Raw genomic sequence first — 27,396 nt, 5'->3', positions numbered from 1 at the left:
TAATCCATCTAAAAATGTTAAGACTCCCCCTCTAACTTCACCCCCTCATGAGAAAATCCCACCAAACTTCAGAAAACCATTTATATTTAGATCCAAAATCATTTTGCCAAATTTTGTGCAGATTCATCAAATGACACCACATTTATATACCTTTACAATATTCTGGAACCCCCCTAATTTTGCCCCCTCTTAACAGAATCCCACAAAACTTTGCAAGACTATTCAGGATTCGGTCTAGAATAAAATAGCAAAATTACATGCAGATTCATTGAGCGGCGCTAAAGTTATAAGCCATCCACAAACATAGGTACAGATGTCCTAGGACATCTGAAGTGTCCGTGGACACCACAGGACTGCCCTGGGACATCTGGAGTGTTCGCGGACTGTCGAGGGTGAAACAACCCATTTTTCTTAGCTTCTTATGGCCATATCCCTTCCCTTCCTCATCCCCCCCACCTCCTCAGAGATTGATTGTTGAGTATGACAAGTGCAATGTTGCTTTTTTTTAAAAAAAATTCCCTGCGCTATCCGCGGACCCCCAAAAAGTCTGCAAAGCCAACATGGTGGGCGTTTTGGGTAAACCGACGCATTTCACGTTTTCTCACCACCCAATCAGCGGCTGCGTCCCAATGTCCATGGACCATGCATTAGTCAGCAAATGTTTCTGTGCCAATCAGGGGCCAGTCCGCGGGCCGAACAGGGAAGTGAGTCCGCGGACCGGACATAGATATCACACATTTATTTGCCTTACGTTTTCTAAAAAAAACTACTGGACGGATTTACACCAAATTAAGAAAAGCACGCTTTCTGGACCAAGCTGCCGCTCCTGCCGCAAATTTGGTGAAAAGCCGTCCAGCAGTTTGGGCTGTAGGCGTGAGCACATTTTGGGTACCCCCTATAACTTTGCCCCCCTTGACCAAACCTCACCAAACTTTGCAGAAAAAATTCAGAGTGGGCCATATACTATTTTTGCAAAGTTTGGTGAGGATTCGTCCAGGGGGAGCGAAGTTATAAGCGGCCCAAAAAGTGCTCCTCCTAAGGGTTTTAGCAACTTAACCATAACTACACGCCCGCTACCGCAGTCCATGATTATATATATATATATATATTCAATGAAAAAACTTTGTTAAAGGGACATTATGGTTACAAGTAAAACCGAAACCCCCCAGATATTCACCAGTTATGTTAGGCTAAGCAACCATAACTCGTGCCACCACCGTGCACTGCTAAGACTAACACCCAGGACATCAAAGATGACATCACAAATGTCATTGATGACATCACATATCTGGAACACTTGTTTTTGTTCACTGACATATAAAGGCACAATGGTTTTGTTCACTGACAGTCAGAATATTAAAACTGAAAAGGTGCTATATATCTAGATTTGGTCTCAGATCATGGTGCACATACATGTGGAAATAAGCAGGCCTCAAACACACAATTCATTTGTATACATGAATATAAACTTTAATGTTATTAACATTTTCTGATGATGCTGTTTCTTTCTTCCTTACTTAAGTTTGCCTGTATGTGCCTCTGGATTTGTATGCATTGTGGTTCTTCATATGTATCGTTTGTACTAGCACAAGTGTTGTAAGTCTTGAATTGTTAGCTAGTTATTACATGTTTAACATTACTCAAAACTCTGATAAGGGAGCATTCATTATTGTACTATCCAAAATTACAAGATTATAAATATTGTACTTCTATGGTGCATGCTGCAGCCATTGCCTATGTTTATATATGATTAGGTTTCTGTATTAACAACACTCCAACACAATGATTTTAGATGAGTACATTCTTTAATAGATTAAATAGTTCATGATAGGTCTCCCGATCCCCCCTGACATCTTGTTACCAACAATATAAACAATAAAAACACAACCAATTGTAGGGACGTTTCATCAAAATTTATTTCACATATGATGTCATCAGTGATGTCATAAATTACATTTGTGATGGCATCTTTGATGTCCTGGGTGTTAGTCTTAGCAGTGCACGGTGGTGGTGCAAGTTATAGTTGCTTTTCTTACCATAACTGGTGAATTTCTAGGGTTTCTCGGTTTTACTTGTAACCATAACGTCCCTTTAACAAAGTTTTTTCATTGAATTTCATAGGTTTTTATTAGTGCAACTTAACCATAACGTCCCTTTAACAATGTTTTTTCAGTGAATTTCATGGGTTTTTACCAGTGCATGCGATTTTCCTACAACTTACTAATATCATTCTTACCCGATATAGCAATATTTGTGTTCAATTTACCTAGTGTCACCTTAAAACTCTGCCATTTCTCACCTCTAGGATCATTTTTAACACTTCTATACATGTTTTGCAACTATTTCAACTGGTTTTGCATCCGTAGACGTCTTCGAACATCCGACTTCATTGTGGACCTTCCGGACAGTGCCACAAAACCATACTCTGGCACGCGGCATGATGACGTGTCCGAGAACCCGTCTGCACTTCACGATAAGATCCGTGCTTCGCAGACAGTTCGGAACTGCATTTTCTACTGATCTAGGAACTTTCAACTTCAAAATATCCCTTGCGCAGCTCCTACACCTATTTCTACTCATTATCCATTAACAATCTAGTACACAGTACATACTTTTAGCAAAACTGCAATTTATCTTAAAATGTCATCAGCTAATGCCATCCCTCCTCCCCAAGAGCCACCACCACTGCTGTAATCAAGGAGCAAGAGAAACCCTGCCCCCTACCTTAGCGCAACATTTTCCCCTGTCCACCTGACCCTCCATATTAGTGTTTTGTGCCTCTTCCCTCATTTCCCTCCCCACCTTTCGTTCTAAGCTCTCTTGCCAAAAAAAAATACATCTGAAAACAAGAAAATAAATGTTCCTTTAGGAACCACCTTTCACGGTTAAAAAATAGAACAAAAAAAAAACGTATAGACTATCTACTTTACATTTCTCAGTAAAATACATAGACTCAATAAGATTTTCCAACATTTCTTTTTGCATTTTGTGTTATGCTAATGGGAATATTGTGGCGTTCATCCCGCATTCCAGGGACTGGAACGGTGGATACCGGCCCGGCAGCCCAAGTTATCAGCCCAAACGAAGCAAGGGTGGATAACAAGGTCTCCGGACCATTATCCCCCCATTCCATCCCCTGTAATGGGGGATGAAGGCCATTAGCACCCTTGGTTCCCAAAGTGTGAACCCGGGGTGCTAAAAAAGAGGATTTTATTTCCTACACCGGGATGCCTGCGGTGTCCCAGTGTAGGAAGGAAAATCCTTTTCCAAGATGGCCACCATGGAAAGGGAAGGCGAAGTTCCAAACAGTTCCCCTCTTCGCTTTCCATGGCAGCCTGCAGAAGGCGAAAAGAGAACCCTATGATCATATTACCACAAGCACATGTTTCTTCCCTTTCAAACCTATCTTAATTTCGAATAACTTTACTACAAAGCCAGTCCCAGGTGGACATGGCCACTTTAACCCCTTGTGTTGTCCCTCGTGGTCATGGCCAGTAGCCAGATTGTCCGGATCATGACCATATTCCATGACCCGGACAATCTGGCCGCTGCCCATTGCCACAGGCTACACCTCAGTCACCAAAGGTATATCACTATTTTTTGTACCTACATTATTACAATTGTGAAAAAATAAAACACATTTGCAAAAGCATGCTTTCAGGTCCTTGCCAATGCTCCATACACAAGTTTGCTGGAAATCCACCCATGTTTTATTTTTTCAAAAGTTTCAAATGTATGCACATACAATAGTCATATAACCTAGCCCCCACTTGACAAAATCCTTTCAGACTTTACGAAAACATGTATATCTAGATCTATAATCTTTTTGCAAACCTCTGTGTAGATTCGTCAAATGGCACCACATTTATAAGCCTTTACAATATTTTGGGACCCCCCTCTAATTTTGCCCCCTCCGGACCGAATCCCGCCAAACTTTGCAAACTCATTCGGAATTGGGTCAAGAATATGATTGCAAAATTTCATGCTTTTTCATAAAGTGGCGCCCAAGTTATAAGCCATCCAAGAACCGCTTTTCACCAACCCAGTAATGCAGAGGTGTCGCCGAACTTCACTGGACTGTTTGCGAACATCCGGACTGTTCGCTGACTTTTACGGTGAAAAAAATCAGTTTTTTTGCTTCTTGTAGCCATATCCCATTCCATCCTCATCAACCCTCACCTCCCCAGAGATTATTTGATAAGTTGGACAGGTGCAATGTTGTGTTTTTTAATATGTTTTTACTGCGCTGTTCGCAAATCCAAGATGGCGGGCGTTTCCAAAAATCTGACACACTTCATACTTTTCACCATCCAATCAGTAGGCGCATCCGATGTCTGCGGACACCACGTTGCCTTCTAAGCCAATCGGAGTCCTGTCTGTGGACCGAACAGGGAAGTGTCAGCCGACCGGACCCAGATATGACACATTTATTTGGACCTACTTTTTGGTCCTCAATCTGTACAAACTGCAAGAGAGAACACCAGTAGAATGGAGTTTGAGTAAAACAACAATATCAAGGTCCAGGAGGAGACCCAAAAGGTACAATCGCTACCCGATTGAGCAGTCGCAGACAGATAGCAGATCCAGTGCATCATCAGAAGAAGACGGGAGAAGAAGGGAAAATCCCAGAGAAGTACCACAGAAGAGAGGCTACCACTACGCACTCATGTTGTGCTTTTACCTGGCCCTGTTGGAGGACACCTCTTTATTAACTGTCCCCGGCCCTTACCGCACAATGAACTGTTGGACTCAGACAGGCAAAAATAAGACACAACAACCAATAATAGTAATTATAAAAGGCTAGCTATAAACAGTTTATTTTATTTTCCATACACAAGTATAAACATCTCTCTATATATATATATGTGTATATAGATATGAATAGGGAACACAAAAACACCCAATAAAGATACAATTGGTTATGCACGAACATGGAAAAATAGCATCATCACCATCAAACCTGCTGCCAAAGACATCTTCATCTTGGCCAGTACGACACTGCTTAGTCCCGGAGCAGCTAGGAAAAGAAATCACGCGCAATACGGGATCTGGAGCAGAGCGTCCTCCCTTCCAGCGAGACTACATCACCCGGGGATCCAAGTTCTGACTCTCTTTTTGGCTTACAAGCCTCTTCTCTTTTATGGGGGCTTTTCCCCGCCTCTCAGTTATGGCTGCCCTGGGCTGAAGAGTAGATCACAAGTAAAAGTGGCATAGAGCGGAAAAAAACAGCCAGAAGTGGAAAAACCCAGCTGTCTTCTCCTTACATTCATTCACAGGATCCCTTACCACTGCACTTGCATTGAGCTCCAACTCCCTTTTTCAGTTCGTCCTTCAACAGACAATACCATAGCTATTTTCCACAGTAAATCCATTCTGCAACAATATTTACGTGACCTGGCTTTGCCTTTGCTACCATCTGCATGCGTACTCTGCAGAGCTTGCAAAGCCTACGAGAGACATATGCGTTATTATAATGATGGAAAGTGAATGTCCAAGATGGCCGCGCACCAGCGTGTGGTGTTTTAGCTTATAGGCATTACACTCCACCCCTTGAACAATCACTTTACATAATTCGCAGGACGAAGATCATGAGGCACCAATAACCGTTTAACCATAATCCACAATGAGGGATACAAAAAGCGCAACAACAAAGACCTATTATCCAGGCAAATGCCACCTGCAGGGCTTCTGGAACCCATGCAAACAATTCCTCCCACCAACTTCCAGCCCGACTGTGTGTGACTCGGGCCACCAATTGTTGTAGTGCTTTAATATGCTTTTCAATAGGCCGAGAATGGTCTCCTAAATCAAAAGAACACATGCCTTCCATTGCCTCACAACCCAAATTATGTTTCAAGAACAAATTATCAATTGCCACTCTGTTTTGCAAAATACCTTTCCCAAAATTTCTATTATCCAATAATAGTTCCATTTTAAAGCCTGTGAAGTCTCATTAAGACCCTTAACTACAAGGCACGCTAGCTCAATCATAGTTTTATAACCGCCAGCCGCTAAACCCCAAATACCAATGATAGAAATCGGATTGCAGTCAGGCGAATGCACAGTATAGGAGACAGCATGTATAGATCGCCTAACAGTAGACTGCAAAGGGAACATCATAAAACCAAGTCGGGTCAAAGCACAAGGGCCACCTGATATTTTAGCAGGAATATATGAGCAAGTAAAGTTACCACAAGAAAATAGCAAACCCGAAGGGAGTTTTACATGGTTAAGGTGACTAGCAGCTAAAATAGTAAAATTACATCACATATTGTTGGATACATCCATACAAACACTCATTGGTCTCACTGCTCAAATATTGACATTTTCCCATCCTTGTACAAGGTACTTTGCTGGCATTTTCCAATATGAATCGGATCACAAGTCATTTGATAACAAACATCCGCAGGAGCAACGTTATGAGTAAAGATACGAGTCATGTTTTTCCATCTGCAAGATGTTTCCACACAGAATTTACATTCCTCGTATACAGAAAAAAGATGCTTGACATCTGGCTGCTCCACCAAAGAGTCATTATGTAACACCCCGAATAACACTTGTAAGACCGGGGCAGGTGTCGGAATGGCTATGAGACAGGTTGTAATCAAGTTGGCAGAATTATGCACGTCTGCCAAACAAAAATGCAAAATGTTCAGAACATGTCGGGCCAAATACACCCAAAAGTTTTCTGGTTGCCAAATAGCCATGAAGTGAAAAGGATGTTGAAATTCTAGAAGGAAGCGAGAGTAGAGTAGTTTGTCGTTGCCCTATTGTTTTCTCAAGATGCTACGATAAGCTGCCACTAATGCATCGTCTGGCGCGAGACTCGTAGAAAATATTTCAGGTCTTCTCCATATCTCTGCATTCAGCGGGAGAATAGAGACATCTGCCACATCCTCCGACATGTTCTCGGACCCTTCCGAAAATACTCCACCGTGCCGCACACAGGCACTCGGCATACTCAGGATCTAGAACAACATAATTAAAAAACAGAGTATCAGCAGGGTATATTACTCACACAGATAACATTTGTCAGCAGGGACATGAGACCACTTCCTTTTCCCTGGTTCTAATACCAGCACAATGATCCTCATCAGCAGCAATCACGTCCGCCGGAGAAGGGGAGCAATTAGGCTTTTCAATTCATACTTTAGCACCCGGGATCATTGTATTTGATGAGCCAAAACCTTTATCCCCACGGATAGTTAATATCGTGGGAGGATCTCCTTTTTGTACCTTAGGTAATTTGACAGGCACCAGTATTAATTGGACTCAAAGACTATCTTTGTAAAGCCCTATAACAAGCCAACAGGTAGGAATTTGCTGCTACACTATACCAGTTTCCACCCCCAACATGTGAGGGATAACCTCCCGTTGGGTAAATTTTTAAGACTAAAACGTAACAGTTCCAACAAATCGGACTTCTCTTCAGAAGCTCGTAAAATGGAAAAACTACTACATCTAAGGGGTTATCCATGTGACACTGTTGGAAAAGCCTTAAAGAGAGCCAAAAACAATAACTAAGATGCCCTACTAGAGTACAAAGATCATTCTAGAGCAAAAAACATGGAACAAAAGCTTGTATTTCTGAACACGATTAGCCACATGTCAAAAATGATTTTGAAAAACTGGACTATCCTGGAAAAAGGCGCACAACCAATGCCACGACCAGTGGTAGCCTTTAAACGCAGTAAAAATTTCAAGGAACAACTAACCAGGAATGATATCAGTCTCAAACCTCCAAAACAAACTATACTGACACAACAATAGGGATTTCCTCAAATTGAGGGCCATTTCCCTTGTGTACAGTGCATATATTGCAAATATACCTGCAACAGTATTGAGGTCGATTTGGGGTTACGATCCCTATGGAAACAAAAATTACATACTAACTGCAATTCCTCCATGGTCGTGTACGCAATCTGGTGCCCGTGTAATAAAATATACATCGGAAAAACCGATAGGAAAATCAAGGTACATATCGAGGAACATTAGAGCTGCCTCAAAAACCGCAACGGTAATGCACCTATGGTTGACCAGTGGGTTGAGAGAATACATCCCCCAGAGGATTTCAGATGGACAGTCATCTATAAACCTGTACAAAGCATGGACACCAATAGAGACAAAGTCACATTATTAAGAAAGAAAAACAACTCATCTTTTTGACTAAAAGCTCCATAAGCTACCTGAATGAAAAAAATGTATTGGAACACGTAAAGTAATACCACCTACAGCAAGATCAGGTTATTTACCCATACCAATGAACGTACCAAAAAGAACGGCATTGAGGTAACTACTGGGAACAAATATGGCCCATTACAACTACCTGGCCACCTTTTGTGGCCATGGACCATGACAAGTGCATTCTTTCTTGCAGAACTGTCCCCACAAGGATATGGTCATTCTACTAATTAATTTTCCATAGTGTTCATGCACCCATTAACCTGATGTGATACAGATTTTTTTCCGCACCAAGATGCTTAAATACCTTGGACACAAAAATATGGAATATACGGTTCAGAAGACGGTTACCTGTATTATTCAATCAGGCACCGTCATAATGATGCCGTCAGAATGGACACCCCCACCTCCAAGCTGACGCTGATTGTTGCTAGGAGGACCAACATGTTGGGAACCAAAAGGATGTGCCATCTGATGTTGAATACGTATAATTACGAACAACTTGATCATGTGATCTCTATCGCTGAACTGATGTCGGACTGAAGAAACAGCAAAGACCTCGGGACGTGGACACCGTACGGGTAAGCACTGACGCTCACTACAATATAGAAAGAGATACCACGGAAGTTACAAAACCATTAATTTAGCATCTCTCTCCTTTTGATAGAGCGCATTTACAATGCGTTACCCACGCTGAAGCCTATCACATAGACCAGCCGGTACTTATGAGTTTATCCTGTTCTGTATTGCGGAAGGACCCACGGATCTCAGGATGTGGAGCCCACGCAATCGGCAAGAAACGGATGCAGATAGAATTATACACTAAGGTAAATTTCCTAGAGGAACTCCCCTAAATTCCATACGTATTCTTTACCAGTTTGTGAATGTCTACATTTAATTCAACAGATCTCTGCCTGGTGCTGGGAATTCTCAACTCATAGAAGGGAGCCATTTTTCCATTCAGCCCTGTAAACAAAGGACCCATAGCATCGATCATCCTCTATCTAGATGCATGGGATACGCCTCAACCATCCATCAAACAGAGGGACCGAGACATCCATTCAAGGTATGCTATGGACCTTACTTCTAGCTCAAACAAATACTCTCTCTTTTAACGAATAAGGGAAGTTAGGGTCAGCATAGCATAATGTCGATATCGCACCAGCAGTATAGCTGTATTACTGCAAACAGAGTAAATCATATTGTACTAGTTTACCTTGAGTTTCTAGATCAACGTTCTGGTTTTGGAATTGTTGCAACTACGACAGGAGTACTGATCGCTAATTAACTAACGGTCAATGTACTGAATCTAATTAGCATTGATTCAATGTTGACTTACTTACGAAGCCAGCAATGAGATATATCATTCTTGATACTATCATCATTCTCGTTGCAGGTGACGCCTCCCACCGCTGGTTACCTATAGAAAATTGATGGGCTCCACATAGTATTTCCTCATTTGGAGTTTTTTTTGTGGTGCCCATGTGTACTGTTAATAGTGCATTCTGTTAATTGCAGACAACCCTGAAAAATTTCTGTTTTTTTACCACACTTGAATGGAAAGAAACATGCCAGGATGAGTTTTGAGAAATAAAGAATTAGTATGAGAGAGAGAAAACTAGGATGAATGGATTGTTTGATGTGCGACATTGCGTTGAATTTGCACAGCACAAGACACTCGTATCTGTGAAATAATATTGCGTGGGCCAGTAGAAGCCCCAGATATGCCAAATTGTCTTGAATTTTGCACAGAATCAATGACCTATGATGAATTATTGGTCATATATTAACTTGTGGAATTTTTGATTGTACTTTTTGATTATGTTTTTAGAATTGTATTAATATTAATAAAATTGTTATATATTTTTCGTAAATTCGTCTCATGAGTGTGACTAAAAGTTTATGGTTCCCTCAACCAGCACTGGTAGGCAGTCACCATTAAGCCCCCTAGCGCTATTTTGTTTGTTGTGAAAGGCTTTGCCTATATGAGGGATCACTAGACGTGGGCGTTATTTCCCTTAAACCTCTCTTCTTGTTTGTTTGGTGACCAGTATTAATGGGGCCACTCGATCCCATTTATGTATAGGTAGAATATTTTCACCACTGTTCATGAGAATAACCTTAATTTCCCCTTGATAGTCGGCATCCACAATCCCACAAAATACTTGAATGCCATTCAGGGCCAATCCCGATCTAGGGGCGATGAATCCCATATGTTCCGGTGGAATTCGTATCCCAATGCCCGTATCAATCACAGCCAGACCTCTCAGTTCAAGACGAATCTCTTCCCTTGCATGCAAATCCACCCCAGCAGACTCAGGAGTGGCACGGTAAGTAGCCAAAGCACATGGGGATATTTTCCAGTATAGCAACGTTTCTATTACTCTACTGGGTCTTATTTGGAGGGTTGGCATCAACATGCGCATCAAGTGGAGTTTCACTGTGTGCAATGGGATGGTTATTCAAAATCTGTACAGCGTCTAGCACACGTTCTTGCCATCCCTTCAAGGTACCATGACCTGTTTTGTGCAACTGTGTTTTCAACAATCCATTAATTCTCTCAATTAACCCTGAAGTCTCACGGTGTTAAGGGACGTGACAAATCCATTCAATTCCTTTTTCCTGAAAATAATCTAGCACCACCTTCCCCTTAAAATGGGATCCATTATCACTCTGAAGTTGTAATGGAACACCTTAGTACATGGCTACCTGATTCAATAATTTGATAGTGTTCAAATGAGTAGCTCTTTTACACGGCAATACCATCAAGTAACCCGAATAGGTATCTACAATGGTGCATGCATATTGATATCCTCTACTAATGGGCATGGGACCAATGTAATCAATTTACCAAATTTGGCCAGGTAATTTCACTCTCTTCAATGAGCCGTAAATAATGTGTGGAATAGCTCTTTGTTTTTGGAGTTGACACATAGGGCATTGTAGGATCACTGTGTTTACAACTTCTAAAGGAATACTGATTCCCTTGTCTGGCGCACACCTTATAGTAGCCTGTTCTCCAAAATGTCCACTCTTCTGGTGGGCCCATTTTGCAATCTCCTCCAAATCATCCTCCTCAGCCCTCACGTCCATGCTTGCAATTTTGGCATGTTCGTCTGCAACAGAATTGAACCATTGTTCCAATGAATCTGTTGCATAATGTGCATCCACGTGATATACAGTCACTGTTGTATGCATTAACATTTCAGCAACGTCTTGCCAAAATTCTTTTCCCCAGACTTCTTTAGCATGGATTATCCATCCATTCTTTTGCCACATAGGAAACCACACTACCAACCTGTTTGCCACAGACCATGAATCCGTGTAAAGGTAACATCTACCAGGCGTCACCGGCTTTAAAGCCTAATAGACAGTAAAGAACTCTGCAAACAGGCTACTCTTCCCTTGCCAGAAGTTAATACCTTTTTCATTTTGGGATTGTACGCGACTGCTTTCCAATGTCGTGCTATGGCCACATATTTAGCTGAACCATTGGTAAACCATGCATGTTCAACTTGATCACTCGTTAATTCACCATATGGGATTCCCCATTTAACCGGAGAGTCTTCAATAGCTAGCTCTCCTTTGGGCTCAAAGTCTAAAAGGGGCTCTCCTGCCACCTGCTCATGTAATTTTGCCACACCATTCTTCCCAGTTTTAGCACGGTCTTGTATGTACCATTTCCACTTAATGATACTTGCCTCTTGGGCATGACCAATTCGATGTGTTTTAGGGGAACTTAATACCCATTGTATAATTGGTATTTCAGGTTGAATGAGTACATCATGACCCACCGTCATCTGTTCGGTATCAATTAGTGCCCAATAGCATTCCAACAGCTGGTTCTCAAAAGGAGTATATCGGTCACCAGAATCAGGCAACCTTTGACTTCAAAATCCCAAAGGAAAACACTTTATATCCTGTTCCTGCTATAAGCTACAATTGGCATATGCTTCATTTACAGATACCTTCAACTCCACCTCACCGTCCCTTAATGGCCATAAGTACTTTTTGGATGGTATCTTTGGCCAGTTGGAACGCATTTTCTTGCTCCTCACCCCACTCAAAATAGAATTTTTTACGTGTCACTTTGTAAAGGGGTGCCAAAATCGGTCCCAGATGTGGGATATGTTGTCTCTAGAATCCAAACAGTCCAATGAACTGTTGAGCCTGTTTTTTCGTTCTCAAAGTTGTGAACTCAAGACTCCTTTGCTTGGCTTTTGTCACCATTTCATGGTGTCCATTATGCCATTGTATTCCCAGAAAAATGACTGTCTCTGTCGGACCTTGTGTTTTGGCGTCATTAATTTCCCACCTCTCCTTACTTAAACCATCTCTGATAAGTTCCAAGTGTACGCTGTTTTCATCTTTACCTTGAATCACAATATCATCAATGTAATGCACAATTTGTACATCAGGTTTGCATGGAATTTTATCTAAATGCTCTGCCGAGAGCCGGTGACAGATCATTGGACTATGCATGTAGCCCATTGGTAGATGTTTGAAGGTATACTGCCTCCCATTCCAGGAAAATGCAAACTGTTCTTGGCATTCATCTGCAAAATAGGGACGGTGAAGAAAAGATTTGCAAATCTAACACTGCATACCATGTGTCTTCAAATTTCTGTACGTTTTCCACCAAAGTCACTGCATCCGGTACTGCCGGTGCTTGTGGAGGGGTATGTTTATTTAATTCACGATAATCTACCGTCATTCTTTAGCTACCATCTGGTTTTTTGATAGGCCAAATCAGATTGTTCCAAGCTGTGGTTACCGGACGCAACACACTGGCTTCGACATATCCTTTAATTGTTTCCAAGATTTCTTTTTGGCCCCCAGGTATCCGGTACTGTTTCATAAACACTCTCTTAGTAGCTATCGGGAGCTACACCAGAGGCATATTTAGCGGTCCAACTATTATGGGTGTGCAAGTAAAAGCACTTACTCCAAATTGGTATAATTTATCTCCTAATCCTAGGGTTAATCCTTCCGGAATGTCGAATCCAATAATTTATTCAGGAAGGGGAACAATACTTGATAGCTGTCTTTTTCTAAATGACCTATTTTCAGATTAACTTTGGTTTGGACTGCAGGAGTCTCCTTGCCTCCTAATCCGGTAATCATGAAATGTCTTCCCTTAAATCTAGAGGGATTCCCATGTATCAAGGAGGCCTCCGCCCTGGTATCAATTAAGACTCAGACCTCTTGAATATTTCCTGATTACCAAAATAATGTCACTTTTACATGAGGTCGTCTGTCCACCTTTATATGGGCTGTTGTTACCGGAGTTTGACACCCATCCTATTCGTACTTGGAGTGCATGTATTTAGATTCTCTTTCCACCATTGCACTCACCATCTTCCTTAAATCGGCATAGGTCGGTTGAGAAGTGGCGGATTCGGCAGTACTCTCCTCATCTCTCCTCTCTGGAGGTGGTCCAAACAGATCATCCTCCTTCTTTGATTTCAATATTTTCTGTCAATATCAACATCAATATCCCCCTGCAGTACCCCATCTTTCAAAAGGGCTAGAAACATATCCTTTTCTGAATACGCGAGTGTCTCGGCTATCAAACCATTGCCAGGAGTGTGCCTTTCACTATGCCCCTCCCTCTCTCACTCTCTTGGCCATTCTTCCGTTTTTTCCCACTCACCTAGATCTGCAAATTGCCTAATAGCATCCACCACTTCATCTGTTACCTTGCCCGTCATTCCCACTAACAAAGTCATAATATTTTTATAGGCCATGGATGCAGTTCGGATAAGGGTGTTTGTAGCAGAAACTGATAGGTTTATTAACCCCATATGTTTGGGAGTCTCCACATGAACGGCTTCTTTCATAGCGTGTTCCACTTCTGGCTGTTTTTTTCCGCTCTATGCCACTTTTGCTTGTGATCTACTCTTCAGCCGAGGGCAGCCATAACTGCTGAGCTTGCAAAGCCTACAAGAGACATATGCGTTATTATAATGATGGAAAGTGAATGTCCAAGATGGCCGGGCACCGGCGCCATTTTGTTTTAGCGCATAAACATTACAACTCAGCAACCCAACCCAATACTGCTCCTCCAAGTGAATGACATGCTGGCTGAATTCCTAGTGGACACAGGATTCACATTAAATGTCATAAGCAAAGAGGTTTATAACAATCTCGCACATGCCCCGTGCCTATGACCAGTGGAGGTAAACATCTACCCGTATGGTTCGAAAAGCCCCCTACCCTGCAAAGGGTATTTCACAGCACAATGCAGATATAAAACACAGACAAAAAGGACACTCATGCACGTCCTGGAGGCCGCAACGGACAGTGGGTGTATTCCAAGTTTCAAAGCCACCATAGACATGGGTCTTATACATGTACTCTACAGACTCATGACTCAAATACCTGGATCCATCCTCCAAGATAGAGCAACTATTCCCAACACTATTCAAAAGTCTGGCCAAACAAAAACATTGACAAATCAACCTGCACATAGATCCGCATGTACTGCCAATAGCCCAACACTATCGTGGCATCCCAGTGAACATACGACGACAGGTTGAGGAGGAACTACACAAATTACTGGACGCAGATATCATAGAGCCTGCAGTAGGCCCTACTCCGTGGGTGTCACCAATAGTTCCAGTTCCCAAAAAGGGCTCACAAGATATCAGGATATGTGTAGACATGCAATGGCTGAATGAAACCATACTGAGGGAGTGACATAAAGTCATAAAGCATATTCCCAACTGCTTAATCTATACTGATGGCATCCTGGCATTCAGACAAGATCAAGAACAACACAATAACACTCTCATGAGAGTGTGCATGGCACTTGAAGAAGCTCATCTCACGCTAAACAGAGAAAAATGTGAATTCAGGAAGCACACTCTTCTTTTTTTGGACACTTATTCTTGGCGCAGGGCATGACCCCGGACCCGGAGAAGGTGGCCGTCCTCACTGAGGCAGCCCATCAACAAATGTTTCAGATCTATGATCCTTGTTAGGCCTCGCAAGCTGCTGTACCCGATACATTCCAGATTTCGCATCAGTCAGTGAGCCCCTGAGAGCCTTGACGAAACAGCAAGCGACATTTGTGTGGACAAGTGCATGCCAACAGGCGATTGAGACAATCCAACTACGCATAGCTGATAGCAAAAACATGGCATACTTCAACACGGCAAGGGAGACAGAACTGATTGTGGACGAGAATCCCCATAGGGTTGGGCGCCATTCTGACACAGATTGAGCACAAAGACATCGGGATGCATCACATCATCTCATACGTCAGCAGAAGTCTGTCGAGGACTGAAGAATCATACTCGCAAGCTGAAAAAGAAGGCCTAGTTGTGGTATGGGCCTGTGAACATTTTTATCTTTTTCTTTATGGGAAATCTTTCACAGTGGTCACCAAGCGCTACTTTAAATTTTTGGGAACCCTCAAGCTAAAATGTCTCCAGAGTTGCACAGTGGGCTTTGAGACTGCATGACTACAGTTTCCGTATTATTCATCGCCCAGGGAGGGATAACAACCCCGCTGATTTCCTATCAAGATATCCACCTAAGAGCCCCCTGCCTATGCGCTCCATTGCAGATCAATATATACACTACATCGTGCATGCAGCCACCCCAAAGGGAATTGAAATGGTGCACCTCACACAGGAAACGGAAAATGATCAGGCCATGCAGATCATCTTTAGGTGCATGGAGTTAGGTCGATGGAAGCAGGCCAAGCAAGCAGGTGAGTGCACCAATCCAGATATTTCACAAAATCTCAGCAGTTTGGTGGCAGTGAGGGAGGAGCTGACCCGTTCAGAAGAAGGGCTCTTACTCAAAGGAACCACAATAGTAATTTCCCGGACTATACAAAGTAATATTCTGGAACTTACACATGAGGGACACCGTAGGATTGTATCCACCAAGAGAATGCTACGACAGAAAGCATGGTTCCACAGTTGGATACGCAGATAGAAGCACTGCTCCGACAATGCCCCACGTTTGCAGTCACCAACCCTAACACACATCCCGAGACATTGGGCATGACAGCCCTTCCTGGAAGGCATGGGATGAGATAGCAGTGGATTTCTTTGGACCCCTGGAAGGGGGAGAATATATTTCTGTGGCAATGGATGAATACTCTCGGTTCCCAGATGTACAATTGGTGCCTTCCATAGCTACCTGCCACACCGTACCCGCGCTGGACAGGATATTATTCGCTGCCTATGGGATATCAAGAGTAGTAAAATCCGACAATGGACCCCCGTTCACGGGGCATGATTTTCAAGCATTTGCAGAATACATGTTTTTCACCCACAGACGAGTCACACCTCTATGGCCACAGGCTAATAGAACAGTAGAACGATTTATAAGCACCATCAAGAGAATGGGAGAGCCTGTGGAAAGATCTTATATCAGCTGCTGCATGATGATCGTAACACACCCCACAGCTCCACAGGAAAAGCACCATCAGAAGTAATGTTTGGGCGCAACATACACACATGAATCCCGCATGTTATGACCCTGGAGGCGAAATATACAGGAGATCCTGAGATGAGAGAACGAGACCTGAGCGCCAAGGAAACCATGAAGGCACGAGCTGATGTGGCTAGGAGAGCTTGTGAGAATGATCTGGAGGTGGGGAATGTTTTCATAGTGCACCAGCCCCAGACTCAGAAACATACCACCGCTTTTGACAAGGAACCACTGATGGTCACCCAGGTCAGAGGGTCTCTTGTCACAGCTGAAGGAGAGAGGCGAAAAAAGTGACCAGAAATTCCTCACACTTCAAGAGAATGCCAGGGATTATCATGACAAGAACTTCAGCAGAGGACGCTTATCTGCAGGAGTGGGATGCTCCCTATGAAGGAGATGGCAAGGACTCCAGCGAAGGGCAAGTCAGCTCACCTGTGAGAGAGAGGGATTGTCACCCGCAATTAAGTCTGATGGAGAGGCCCCAGCGGGCCAGGAATTGACCTCAGAAACGTATAGAAGAGATGAACTGAGAAATAACATTTTCTTAAGAAAGGGGAGGGGGGTTGTGACATCATGTGAAGCCAGCACCCCTGTCAACTGGGGAAGGGGAAGCCTGGATCACGTGAGGAGGAGGGGAAGATCGAGTGAGGGACAAGATTAATAAAGACGTGTAGTGAAACCCTCTAATGGTATCCACTTCATTCTTGCCGTGTTGCCAGATTGGAAGCCGTGTGGGTTAGTACGGAGTAAGCGGATGTCTTGAAAGACATTAAACTTTCTGCAATTGAGATTTTGTCTCCTTGGAAGGATTTAAACAGGATTAGTGCTAGCATCGAGGTGGGGGATTCGGACTCTGGCAGCCCTATAAAAGCCAATCTGCGTGCCCTGCTGCAGCTGGATTCACTTTTTACTGTTAGCACTATGCACCAGGGTACTGGAGTTAATCTGAGTTATCAGCAGTGTGTTATATGGGTATGAGTTAATGCCCTCAGAGCACTTGTTTTTATTGTTTTTATGCTGTTTGATGTTGTTCACCATATTTTCAGTCTCATTCTATTATACTGCCATGTTGTATTGATGCTGCGCCACTGTGTGCAGATTACTAACCATGAAGCAAAAAGGCTACAAATAGACTGTTCCCTGAGAACAAAGGGGGCACATTTGCTAAATGTACAGCCCCATTGAAGATCTGTATGACCCAGATTAACATTCTAGCGTGAAAAAGAACAGCTGTTTCAAATTGTATAATTAATGGCTTTGTGGCGGGAGTTTCTGTACTCACAAATGAAAAAGGATGCCATAAGGTACTGCCTGGTTCAAATTGTGCGTGGGAAGGGGCATGGTGGTGGGGTTTGTGGGGAGTGGGACAGGCCAGCAGGGAACATAGTTCTGCTACCTTTTTTCATACCCTTCAACCATTGCCTGTAACTTGCAGCTATTGAGAGCACCAAGGTACTCCTCAGATAAACCCCCGCCACAAACCTGTGTTGACCCTGATAGACAGGATAGGACATGGTCGGTTTCTAGTAGCAGCACTGGAGACAGTCAGTTTATTTGTCTGCAGCTGCCGAGAAATTGACGGAGTATCCTGTCTAACTGAAAGGCACATTAAAGAAATAGTGCTATCAAAAATGTTATTGGCTCAAAAGATGGGTCATGATGAAAAATATATATAAAATATTTATTAAGAACGTTCCTATGTAAACTTTTGAGCAAATGAGGCTCCAAGTCACACATGTCAAGCACTAGGAGGCAGCCATTTTCTGAAATGGATGAGCATCCTGTGCTTGTGTTAATCTCTACCCTTGCGGCACTAATGAAGCAAAATCCAGCCAGCTGTAATAAACAAAAGCTACCAGCAGGTGGCTTTTGATTCATTATTGCCGGAGAGCAGAGATTAACAGAAGCTGCTGCTGATACGTGCTTTAAATTTCATTCTTTTTTCATAGCACTGCAAAATAAATGCTGCAGTTTTCTTTTTAACTGCAGCATTTATAACATTGTATTTATGTTTTGGGTGGCTTCAGCTTTCAGTCTCCTGGGCTCCCCCAACCCCGGGGAGCCCAGGAGACTCAAAGCTGAAGCCACAGCAAACAAATACTACGTTGTTGTATTTATAAATGCTGAGGTTTTCTTTCTACATTTCCCGGGCTCCTCTGAGCGAGAGGAGCCTGGGAAATGTAGAAAGAAAAATGCAGTATTTACAAATACAACAACGTTGTATTTCTGACTGTGGCGGCTTTTGCTTCGAGTCTCCTGGGCTCCCCCGACTGCGGTTTTCTCAGCATTTACAAATAAAACAGCGTTGTATTTCTGACTGCGACAGCTTTCACTTTGAGTCTCCTGGGCTCCTCCGACTTGGGGGAGCCCAGGAGACAAAGCGAAAGCCGCCACAGTCAGAAATACAACATTGTTGTATTCATGATTTCCGTGGTACCACGGCAATCACAAATACAACAACGTTGTATTTAGAATAGCCGCGCCTTTGCTTTTTGTCTTTCATTTTACGTTTTCTGTGCTTCCCTGGGCTTGGGGAGCTCCGAAAACGTAAAATGAAAGTAAAGGCAGCCTCCTCCATGTACAGCTCTGCTCTGGCTGCAGTAAGCAAAAGCTGCGGTTTTCTTTTTAACTGCAGCATTTGTAACATTGTATTTATGTTTTGCGGTGGCTTCAGCTTTCAGTCTCCTGGGCTCCCCCAACCCCGGGGAGCCCAGGAGACTCAAAGCTGAAGCCACAGCAAACATAAATACTACGTTGTTGTATTTATAAATGCTGAGGTTTTCTTTCTACATTTCCCAGGCTCCTCTGAGCCAGAGGAGCCCAGGAAATGTAGAAAGAAAAATGCAGTATTTACAAAAACAACAACGTTCTATTTCTGACTGTGGTGGCTTTTGCTTTGAGTCTCCTGGGCTCCCCCGACTGCGGTTTTCTCAGCATTTACAAATAAAACAGCGTTGTATTTCTGACTGCGACGGCTTTCACTTTGAGTCTCCTGGGCTGCTCCGACTTGGGGGAGCCCAGGAGACTCAAAGCGAAAGCCGCCGCAGTCAGAAATACAACAGTGTTGTATTTATGATTTCTGTGGTACCACGGCAATGACAAATACAACAACGTTGTATTTAGAATAGCCGCGCCTTTGCTTTTTGTCTTTCATTTTACGTTTTCTGTGCTTCCCTGGACTTGGGGAGCTCCGAAAACGTAAAATGAAAGTGAGAGCAGCCTCCTCCATGTACAGCTCTGCTCTGGCTGCAGTAAGCAAAAGCTCCCAGTAGGGGGCTTTTGCTGCTTGTTTAGTGCCGCCAGGGCAGAGTCTAGCATGAGCTAAAGAGACTGCCTGAAACGACAAAATGGATGCTCCCATGTAAACGTTTTGAGCCTCATTTGCTCAAAAGTTTACTTAGGAACTTTCTTTAAAATGATGTTTGATGCCTGTTTTTGATTATTACCCTTTTTTTGAGACAATATGTTTGAGCGCTCTATTTCTTTAACATGGAGAAATACAGCAATCATCTATAGGGTTTTAGACAATGACAATCTCTTGATACATTTAGTTAGTTACATTTTATATACTGAAACATCCACGGGAATAACCTTTAATCTTGGACATATTTCTAGTGGAGTCCTGTTTCTTACTTGCAGATCTCTATATGAGGTATTTACTTTGCCTGAGGTGAATCACATTGCTGACATGGCTATACGAAGACGCTGCCTAGTCATGTACAATCCTTTCCATGCTTCGAGTAAGGCAAAGCCTCACCCCGGTGCCTGACCTGACGCGTCGCATCTTTTTATATGAGGTGTAGCCTCGTTTTGAGGATCAGCTGTTTCCTAAATACTATCTGCCTCATAGTGTTACTTAAGGCATAACTTCGTTCTGAACAGGTACTGGCGTGATCTTATGGTCTGTATCACTTTTGTGTGCCAACCAATCATACATTTTAGCTGTTCTGATGCTTCATATGTCACAAATCAGGGCTTTGGTGCTTCCTGGTTAAGGACGTGAGACGCCTTTATTCCATGAAACATTAATTCTGCTTTCACAATGGTGTCTAGCAAAATCCATTGCATTATATTATCATACGTTCGGTAAAAACTTGCCCCTAAGCAGGCTCTTCCAGTCTTTAGTAGCAATGCCCTGCATATATAGAGTGCACGTAATCAAAAAGAGCAACATGCTTGAATACGGATTATTAATTTCCATCATTGCAAATAGGACTTTACTAATTTCTTCTTCATGTATAAACTATAAACTAAATCAGGAAACATCAGGGACATCATTTGGGGATCACCAGGGGTCGCACCTGAGCCCCGGAGGTCTCTTTTGCTACCCCTAAAAAAAGACAAAAAATATTTTATATATATATATTTATTTTTTCTTATTTTTTTTTACATTGAAGCTGGGCTGTAGCCAGTGCCATGTGGCTCTTTGTTTCTGAAGTGGCTGGCATTTTTGTTGAGGCCTCTAAAAAAAAACAGGGGGTTCCAGAAGTGTAACACTTTGAGCAGTGACCCTAAATAAGAAAGAATAGGAATAACAAATAATTTGTCTTTCTGGAATTATATACAATAATTGATAGCTAATTAAAGGGGTGAACGGTCGTGTTCTATCGGTTTCCATGATGTCACTTCAGGGTGGGGGCAAATTACATCACTTTCTGTGATGTCATCAGATGTCAAGAGTCATGTGATGTCACTTCTGCTACATCTGGCATTTTGGTGAAATGGCATCCCTGGGAAACATCCTGTTCGTACAGATATGTACAATTTCTTTGTGGTTTCTCCGGCAGCAAAAGAAAAACCTATCAACAGTGATTACTGTAATGGCTGTAAAAAAGAGTTCACATACATTATTGTGAGGAGGAATTCGCTTGTATAGGAAAACACAGCAGCGGGCATTAGTATGTGGGAACCACAGCGAAACACAGGGTTGCTATGACCTGATCTACCAGTGGCAGGATGTAGGAAAGTAAAAATGCAGAGTAACCTGTAAAGATAACTCAACGAAAATGGAGGGCACTGAAAATAAACACGTGAAATAACCCTTTCTGAAAATAACTAAGCTAACATGGAAAAAAGCAAAAATAACTTGAATTTCATAAAATAGTCGAAACGAAACAAGAAACACTTCTGGCCAGGAGCAGGATGATTTAGAGAAGGCATCTAGGGGAAACAATAATTAGAAGTATGATTGTGAGTACAGGGGCTTTGCCACCTTTCTCAAAGTGTAGCTCCACTGATGCAAATTGTAAGTGAAAATGAAGGAGTGCTGACTAGAGCCTGCAGGTGTCATGAAGACGAGTAGTATCAACTCAGGGTAAGTAGGGATATTTACAAGATGGGGCCAAATCAGGGAAAAAGTAACGGTAACCTTTAGTTTCACCAACAGGATGGCTTTTCCCTGCCTGTAATAGTTTCAAGTCTTGTGGATTTCTATGTCAGATCAGCTTCCCTCCCACGTGTGGACAATAAGAGGACTAAGTGTCCCATGCACTTAGTAGTCCCATTAGTTCACGTCTCTGGTCCTCTGCTTCTTATCCTCGTTTCTGAGAGTGATCTCTTCCTAGACCTCTCAGTCCCATGTTCGGGTGCATGTTAAGCTGGTGAAGGGCAGAGGTTTAAAGTATAGTTGCATTGATCAAAACCCCAAAACTTCCACTAAGAGGCTGGTAGCTTGAGTGAGTCTGACGAGTTACAAATACTGTCTTGCCATCACCCTGTCTCAGGCCCCTGGCAGTATGCCCCAATGTCCCGTCCCCACTTTCCTTCTCAATGGGTCACCATGCTCTTGTGACTTGGGGAATCTCTCTTGTTCCTCCCATCTTCTCCTCTTCACCCTGTCGCTTCTCGTCCCCCTCCTTAATACACAGCCACATGCTTGTACCTCCACCCTTCTCAAGCTCATCCTGTTTAGGGGTCAGGGAGACATGCCCCTGAGCTTCCACCAACCCTGCTTCAGAGGTTTGTCTAACCTCTTCCTGACACCTCCCTCCTGGGGTCCCTTTTCCACCCCTTCCTTTCTCCAATATATTCTTCACTTTGATCATGATCTTTCCTTCCAACCGCCTTTCTGTCTCCTAGAGCTTCTTCAACTTTCAACTGCTGTTTCTTCTCAACATCCTTTCTTGCTCCTCATTTCGCCAGTTCTTTGTGTTTTCTTTTAACCTTCTCCTCTATCCTGTCTCTGACTCCCTTCTCTTTCCTGCTTTCTCCAACCTCCTCCTTCTGCTCCTCTCTCCTTCACCAACCTCCTCCTACTCCATCTGCTCACCATTTCTCTTCCATGCCTCCACTACTCTCGGGCCCCCACTCTCCTCTGCTGTCAATTCACCATCTCATTTCACATTCACCAATTCCTGAATGCCTGCAGCTTTTATTTGTATTTATTAATCGTATATAGCGCTTTAGACCAAAGCGCTGTACAGTTCCAACAACAGGGTACATTTAACATAACAAAAACTAACAACAGAAGCAAATTACAAACATGAATCAGTCACCAAAAACAGTATGTAGAGCAATTGTTCAAAGGGGGAAGGGGAGAGGAGGGTGAGGGTTAGGAGGAAGAGGGAGGGAAGGTAGGAGGAGGATGGAAAGGAGAGGGAGTTATCAGACGTTAGCCCCTCAACCGGTTTCATCTTCTGTGTGGGGGCCTGCATTTGTGAGTGATCATTCATATAAGTGTGGATTTGTGTACTGGGGGTCGGGGACTCCATTCAACTCTTTGTAATTGGAAGATTCTGCACTGCGTTGGTCTGCATAGTAAATCAACTGCACCACATGTGATGGCACCAGCCCAACTCGCACCCAGAGTTGCCATATGTCGTACAGCTAGCTCCCCCGGCTCACGCTGACACATTTAAACAAGCAAATGTTTATCAACAGCAGGGACCTGACTCACTGGGTAGGCAGTGGCACTTCTTAAAGGGTAAGGGGGTGGGTGTGATAATCCCTTACTGCAGCCCTGAAAAGAGGTAGAGTGGTTTGGTAGATCACCCATGTACCTCCTCCGCTCCAAGGATCACACTGCAGTTGGCAGCACCCAGCACCCGTGAAAACCATATCCATCAACCCCAGGTACAGTCCAGGAACTTCAACTCACTGGATTTGATAGACCCTCCCTCATCATATTAAATAAATAAAAAACCAAGAACATTTTTAAAAACCAACACATATTTGGACAGAGTTTTCTTTTTTCAGTAAAAACAGGAAAAATAACATTTGATTATTTTATCATTTATCAATTGAAATCTTTATTTTTGGTGTTTACATTGCTTTCAAGCATTTTGACATGTGTGTGCATTACTACGTTTCTAGTCAGGATTATTATTCTGAGGGTGTTATAACAAAGCAAAGTACACAATGCTGCAACAAAAAACAGACACTGGCCAAATAACAGGACAAAGCAAGGTACAAGTTTTAAGTGCATGTCATATTTCCTTGCATAGATGAAATTGACTAATAATCCTGAACAAAGATTCACCATTGCACCGCCTGCAGGTAAATAACCTCAGTCCAAAATATCACAGGTGGGTCCTAATCTGACGCAACCAGCATTGGCACTCGTAAACAAGATGGCACTATACACACCTATCTCTGCCACTTCCCCAATCATCTCATCAATTCCAGGCTTCAAGAGTCTTGTTATGTGGTGTGCCTAAAATGTAGAGCTCCCTCCTTCACGCACGGAAGAAGGAGGGAAATGTCAAATGGTAGTGCCTATGCCTTTCCTGGGTTAAGTTCATGCCAGCTGGTGTCAGATCTCAAAGACGGGCCACGTTTTCTGCCCTTTTCTCTCTCATGTCAGAACCAATCCCCCCTAGTGAGAATACCCGACCCAACACTCCCAGCATATTTTACTTCCTACCATTGCTATCTGATCTGACTGTCATGTTCTAAAGCATTGCACCTGGGATGGTGCAAGAGGCCACAATTGACAATTTGTTCCTAGTCAAATTCAGACATCAGGTTTTAGCTATTTTCTTCGGTACTAAGTACACATGTAGCAGACTGTCCAACAGTCTTGATCTGCTGCACATCCTAGTGCACAACATTCCGAAGCCCATCCTGCCAATAGACAGCAAGTACCTGACTGGTAGGAGCCCATGTTCCTTCAACAGCCCAGGAGCATGAAGGGAGTATTGTAATCATTGACAGCTCCAGCTGGTGTACTTCCAAAATATTCATGGTCACAGTCTCAGAGGAATCCTGGGCTGCACGAGCTCTCAGATTCTCAGCTGCTGCTCATTCTGAAAGTCTTGAACCTCTGCACAGGTGATGTCCCATTGTTTCTCCAAAATTTCAAAAATAGGGAATGCCTTACTGCCACAGGTCCTTTACGCTAAATATAGTGGAACAACAAAAAATTAACCTGGGCGAAATGAGATCAGAACATCTAATACAATAGACAATACCAAATCTTGTAAAAAAAATGTATATTTATATGTATCTTACACAAAACATCGCTATTTTCGACATCTACGTCTGTACACCACCATTCATTCCATCATTCATTCACACTCCCACTATGCACATCAATATTCCAAAATAAATTAGGGTACTCGGTCCACCTAGAAAACATATATTCACATAAGTTTCAACACTTCTCTGTAACTTTGGTAAGTGTTAATACACAAAAAGAAAAACAAATAGCATTCTGCTTATTTGATATAGCTCAACATATGTTTCGGTCGTCACACAATGGACCCCTTGTTTGGGGCAGTTACTAAAAGTAACCTTCTTCAGGAGACGGATGGTTGGGTTGCAACCACTCCGAAATTTCAGTACGTTGGAGGATGTCTTCAAAACACAATCTACAAATAGACAATATACAAAACATCAGGGATCTGATCTCTTATTTGTGTTGACACAGAAACATCTTGTGTGTATATCTCATTTTTTGTATATACGGAATGACACTCACCTCCACACCAAATGTTGGCGTTGCGTGTCAAACGATGGACGTTATCCTGCAGTGGTAATGGATTAATCTACACCTATACTGCAATGAAAGAGGAGGACAAGGCATCCACATAAGCCTCCATTGAACACATGACAAAAACATCTGAACATAGTGTTGTCATAATTTAGACCTTCTGGCTTACCTGACTAGTAATAAAGGTATGGGAGTGTCTTGCGTGTCTGTCAATAACTCTCCAAAGAGGAAAAATCCCTGCACGTGCCTGGGATGCAACACAGAGAGTGTATATATGAGCCTCTTGCTTATCACATATCCCAAAAGATGAGAAAAAACCACTCATGACACCTCACCTCGTGTGTCAAGGTCCAGATACATTCTATTCTGGTTGCCAGATTTTCTTCCAGCATTCATCAGTAATTCCTGTGTGAAAGCATTATGCTTCTGTATGAATCTGGCGCTATATAATACCATTAATATTTGGCAATCTAATCTCGTAGAGTTGGTATCTTTCTTCCTGAAGGCACCCATATGATGCAGTCCCATACACATTTTTGTAACCAAAAGATACCAAAACATTTTTTTTGTTGTCTTTCTTCCTAGCGACCCCCAAATGAAATTATAGGGATGCTATTCTTCCCCCGTTAGAAAATCAATATTCAGTCAAGGCTACGGTCACCTACACATCCTCTCACATGATGAAGCCTGCTAACAGTGCCATACTTAAATTCACATATCCCATAATTCCCCTAGGGCTATGGGTTTTACATATGGGCTCGCATTATTCCAAGTAACCGCAGTCAATACTGTTCTGGGTACTGCAGAGTGTCAAGAATTCCAGTATATCTGCAGACTGACCACAAAATGCAGTCGTGCACTCACCAGTTATAAATGTAAATGGCGCATGCCACTCGCGGCCTTTCAATTTCAACAGGAAATGAGCCTCCACGCTCATGTTTATCTGTCTCTTGCCCAGGGCGCGGTAACACGCCTTTGTCACCGTTCCATAAATTACTGGGATGCCCCTCGCAGCCCCTCTGTAGAGACGTGAATGAACCTCACACTTTCACACTCCGCACACATACGCGTTACTTCTTGGCCGTGGATGAGCATCAAAGCTCATGCTCTTCCAAACGTTCACGCATTGCAAAGAACACCGCGTTTCTTACCTTTATTATGTTCAAGTTCTCAATCCGCTCGCCACAACATACACGAGGATTATGGGGCGTGGCTCACGAATATAGGCCATAGACATGGCCGAGGGACTACATCTCCTGGCCAAAATGTATCTTGGGACTTGTAGTGGTCACATATGAAAAAATATGAAAAAATCATGCCGCAAGTTGAATCACTGACTCAATTGTTTGTAGGTTTCCGTTGTTCCATTACCAAAGATGTCTGTTGGATAAATAAAGCACACTAGGGGGGAATTTTTCACCATGCTGACAAAATTCAATCATTGGAAATAATTGGAAGTGATGCGTACAGCTTGCCCGCACCACTGCCAGGTTAGTGGATGTGGCTTGCTGATGTAGACCATATACGTGCTTACAGAGCCTGCTACCACTCGCCCCCTGTAGATCTTTGAACTTATAAAGATCCCTATCCAGGGAGCTTCAAACAGGGACTCTGCATCCGCCACTGTGTAGTATCAAAAGAAAAGAGATCTGTTTTCTCTTTTTTTAACCCCATCTACAGTGAGTCACCTGTTCGTTACATGTGTGTGCCAGAGCAGGGTATTGTAGATGGAAATCAATCATTTCAGACCTGGCATTACTTCTCATCTGACTCATCTGACACATATACTCTCCAAAAGATACACTTGCACCTGATATTTTAGTAGACTATTTCTCGCT

General features: G+C 42.9%; 1 long non-coding RNA gene across 1 annotated transcript; it reads right to left on the bottom strand.

Annotated features, from left to right (window-relative positions):
* Positions 1-23,755: 23,755 nt before the first annotated feature.
* LOC138521419 (uncharacterized) lies at positions 23,756-26,001 on the bottom strand. The gene is made up of 3 exons (XR_011283044.1): positions 25,728-26,001; positions 25,547-25,624; positions 23,756-25,436 (listed from the first exon to the last, which is right to left on the bottom strand). It is a non-coding gene; the product is annotated as an uncharacterized lncRNA (long non-coding RNA).
* Positions 26,002-27,396: the final 1,395 nt, after the last annotated feature.

This window comes from Ambystoma mexicanum, chromosome 1q (genome assembly GCF_040938575.1).
Source record: "Ambystoma mexicanum isolate Mex_15411 chromosome 1q, UKY_AmexF1_1, whole genome shotgun sequence".
Lineage (NCBI taxonomy): Eukaryota > Metazoa > Chordata > Amphibia > Caudata > Ambystomatidae > Ambystoma > Ambystoma mexicanum.
This window is presented reverse-complemented; position numbering and strand designations above follow the sequence as displayed.